Here is a 3,824-nt window from a genome sequence, read left to right on the forward strand (position 1 = left end):
CGCTCCCTGCACTTGATGGGGCTGTGATAACCCATTCCACTTCATTGCACTGGGATGCTCCTGGCACGTGGCCTTGTTGGTGACAATGGCCCCATTCAGCCCGGCTGTGGTCCTCATTCCAGGGCTGATCCCTGTGCCACTGGGCACCTCTCCCTCCTGTTTCCCTTCAGCTCTGTGTGCTCAGCCTCCTGTCACAGCCCCTGGGCACCTCAGGGACACCCATGGTGCTGCTCCTCCGAGCCCTTGGGCCGTGCCAGGGGTCCCAGATCCCAGTGGGAGCTCTGCTGCTGCTTCCCACATCTCCGCACCCCAGCACAGTCCCAGAGCCCCTTCAGTTGCCTTCCTCAGCCCCTGCCCTGCACGTGCCTTTCTCCCTGCTGTCCCCAGGGTGACCTTCGGTCGAGCCTGTGCTCACCAACCCCTGCTCTGGTTTGTTCCTGGCCTGGCACTGTTCCCCCCTCATTGCCAGCAGATTTCTGTGGGATGATGGCAGCATTACAGCTGTGTGCTTTGTGCAGAGCCCTGAGCTGTTCAGTGCAGCGCTGTGAGGCTCCCGGGCTTTCCCTCCCCACGGGTGGGAGCGAGCTGGCATTGCAGCAGGAGCTCAGAAGCAGTGACCTCTGAGAATGCCCTGAACCCTGCCAGCCCTGGCCCTGAACCCTGCTAAGCCCAGCCCTGAACCCTCCTGACCCCATCCCAGATCTCCTCTCCGGGCACACAAGGTTCCCTCCATGCCACATTTGCTAACTCGGAGCAGAGCAGTGCTGGCAGCTCTGGGCTCTGAGCTGCTGCCACCTTTGTCTGCTCAGACCCTCCTCCTGCCAGAGGCCTTCCGTGGGCTGCCCACAAGGCTTTGGTAAGGGCTCTTGAGGAGTGGAAAGGGCAGTGCAGGGAGCAGAGGGAGATTAGGAGCAGGGCTGTAGCATTACACTGAAAAGATCTTTTGAGTAGTCCAGCCTGTCACTTGCATGATGGTAAAGATTGTGGAGATCTTTGCAAAATGTGCTGCAGTTTAACCTTATGAGTAAGTACCACAAATATATCTACTCTGAGTGCTCTATCCCTGAGGTTTTTTTATAAATTACTTGTTTTTATCAGCTGATATGTTCATACATTAGTTACAGAGCATAAGCCCCACTTATTGACAGGGGAACTGAGGCAGTAAAAAGAATGTCTCACCAAGGTCATCTGAACAGACTGTAGCCTTACAAATCCTATCTCCCCCAAGTTGGTGGTCTATTCTAGTAGTTCTTTGTTTTCTTGAATCAACTCATTTTAACTAGACCATGAGATATGCTTCCTAAAAGTTACATCAGCTAAGATTTTGGAACTAACTGTGTACTTTTTGTAGAGCATAGAGTGATGGAATCACAGGATTGTTAGGGTGGAAGGGACTTTAAAGTTCATCCAGTGCCACCCCTGCCATGGACAGGGACAGCTGCCACTATCCCAGGGTGCTCCAAGCTCTGTCCAACCTGGCTTTGGGCACTGCCAGGGATCCAGGGGCAGCCACAGCTGCTCTGCCCACCCTGCCAGGGAACAGTTCCTTCCCAATATCCACTCTGAACCTGTTGCCTGTCAGTGTGAAGGTAACTGGCTTCCCAAAACCAAGAGCACTGGAGCAGCAGGATGCACGTGTGGCTGTGGAAGCTGCTCTGGGTGGGGACAGGGCTGTGCTTCCAGGAAAGCCTGCTCAGCTCATTCACACGTGGAGCAGCAGAGCAGCCCTGGCCTGGCCAGAGCAGCCTGTCTGCGTTCAATAACCAGCTGGACCAGCAGAGCTGCTCTCATTCAGCAGGGAAGGAAGTGCTTGTTCTTCCAGCTGGACTCCAAGTGTCCCTTGGGAAGTGGTGTTTATAGAGAACGGGCCCATCCATTGCAAATGAATGCCTGGAAACTCAGTCAGCCCTTGCCCTGCCCCTCAGCTCTCCTTGCTCCACGGGGGGATGGATTCACACAGAGCTGCTGGAGGGTTTCTTTGTTTCCACAGAGCTGCTCTTGGATACAAAGAAAACTGGTGCTTGAACCAACATCTGGAAGCTTGTTTTCTCTCAAAACAAATACTCCATTCTGCTACCTCTTCTCAGAGACTCAATTTTTTAAAAATTTTTTTAACTTGTGACTCAAGAACTAGGTGCTCTTGCAGGAGAGGTAGAGGTTGAAATTCCTGTTGGTTTTGGCCATATTTTTCGCTTCTTTGCATCCTCTTTGCCCAAATACCTAAAATATTTACAGAGTTTGGCCTTTGTTTGTCCTCTAAACTCTGCCACCGATGCCTGTAGATACCGAGGTGGTGGTGGCCATCCCCCTGGGGGGATTAGCCTTGTAGCAGGGGCCAGGTGAGTCACAGCCTTCAAAACCCCAGTTCAGTGGGGTTTTCTCCTGTCTTGCTCAAGTTGGCTGAATTCTTGTCTCTTCTGATCCTTGCACTGCAAGTTCTTGGGGACCAGGAAGGGTCTGTGGGATTTGGTGGGGAATATCACATGGCCCATCATTACAGTTTGTGATGAGAACAGAAATAATTCAGCCACATTAACCTGTCAGGAAGGAAAAAAAAAACAACCCAAGAGCCTTTTTGGTTACATAATTTTCAAAGGTCAGCCTTGGGGTGTCTGAAATGTATCTTCAGCTGTAGGTGTGAATGCACAATATCAATGTTTTCTCCTCAAAATGCGTAGGTTGGGCGCTGCTTTTCTCAACACTGCCAGTTTTTGCTACCATATGTTCTCCCTTTGCAAAACCTTTAGCACTGTTAACTTGGCTTAATGTAAACAGATGATGCTGCATCTCAGATTCCAAATTGCCAAGGCCGTGGAGGCACCACCTGGAGCAGTGCACGTGGGACTGGTCTTTGCTAACCTGTGCTGGAAGCTCTGCCTCCACCCCACCTTTTCCTCCAGCTGTTTGTCTCCAGAGCAGATGAATCCTGCCTTAGATGCCCCAAAGGCAAAGTGTGGACCCACAGGGACTCCTGCAGCAGTCAGGTGTCATTGTTAGGCTGGATGGGACATACACCCGTGATTAGGGTATAAGCAAAAAAAGTTTTTTATTTTGTGTGTTTTTTAGTTTATATATTTTTAACCAAGTGTGATTTTAAGTGGTTATCTCCATTACAATAACTTATTATATTTATTGGTGTACAGCCCCACCAATACAGCACAGCCTGGAGCTGTGAGATGTTAAATGCTGAAAACACAATGAAGCTGGAGGGAAATGTGTGGGGCAGCTTCACCCTTCTCTCCAAGGTGGACACCACCTGTTTGTCACCTTTTCCTCCAGTAGTTTTCCCTAGGGACGAAAGGAGACGAGGGATTTCCATCGCTAGCAAAAATGGAGGTGAGAAAAACCATGCAGCACCCAGGTGTAGCCATGATGTTTTCTGAAAAATCCTTTCCTTGGGATTTTTCCTCCTGAGAAGCTGAGAGGCCTCAGGAACAAAATGTAAACAATGGTTATCTGCTGCTGTGGAATGCAACAGGTGCATCTGTGATTGGTCTCATGGGGTTGTTGCTAATTAATGGCCAATCACAGTCCAGCTGTCTCGGACTCTCTGTCCGAACCACAAGCCTTTGTTATTCATTCCTTCTTTTTCTATTCTTAGCTAGCCTTCTGATGAAATCCTTTCTTCTATTCTTTTAGTATAGTTTTAATATATATCATAAAATAATAAATCAGTCCTTCTGAAACATGGAGTCAGATCCTCGTCTCTTCCCTCATCCTGGGCCCCCTGTGAACATGGTCATACCCAGGCTCCTGGCCAGGCTCTCCTCACCCCGTGTCTCTCTCCCGAGCAGGACGTCAACGCGGGCGAGGGCAGCGAGTTC

The 3,824-nt window shown here is 50.2% G+C and overlaps 1 protein-coding gene across 1 annotated transcript in view; it reads left to right on the forward strand.

The window, feature by feature from the left end:
• Positions 1 to 3,824, forward strand: part of LOC115948803 (T-lymphoma invasion and metastasis-inducing protein 1-like) — a gene marked incomplete at its 5' end in the record, with an annotated part of 14,386 nt that overhangs the window by 7,854 nt on the left and 2,708 nt on the right. The gene's annotated exons all lie outside the window — the stretch shown is intronic.

The sequence above is a fragment of the Geospiza fortis genome, unplaced genomic scaffold, assembly GCF_000277835.1.
Source record: "Geospiza fortis unplaced genomic scaffold, GeoFor_1.0 scaffold659, whole genome shotgun sequence".
Taxonomy (NCBI): domain Eukaryota; kingdom Metazoa; phylum Chordata; class Aves; order Passeriformes; family Thraupidae; genus Geospiza; species Geospiza fortis.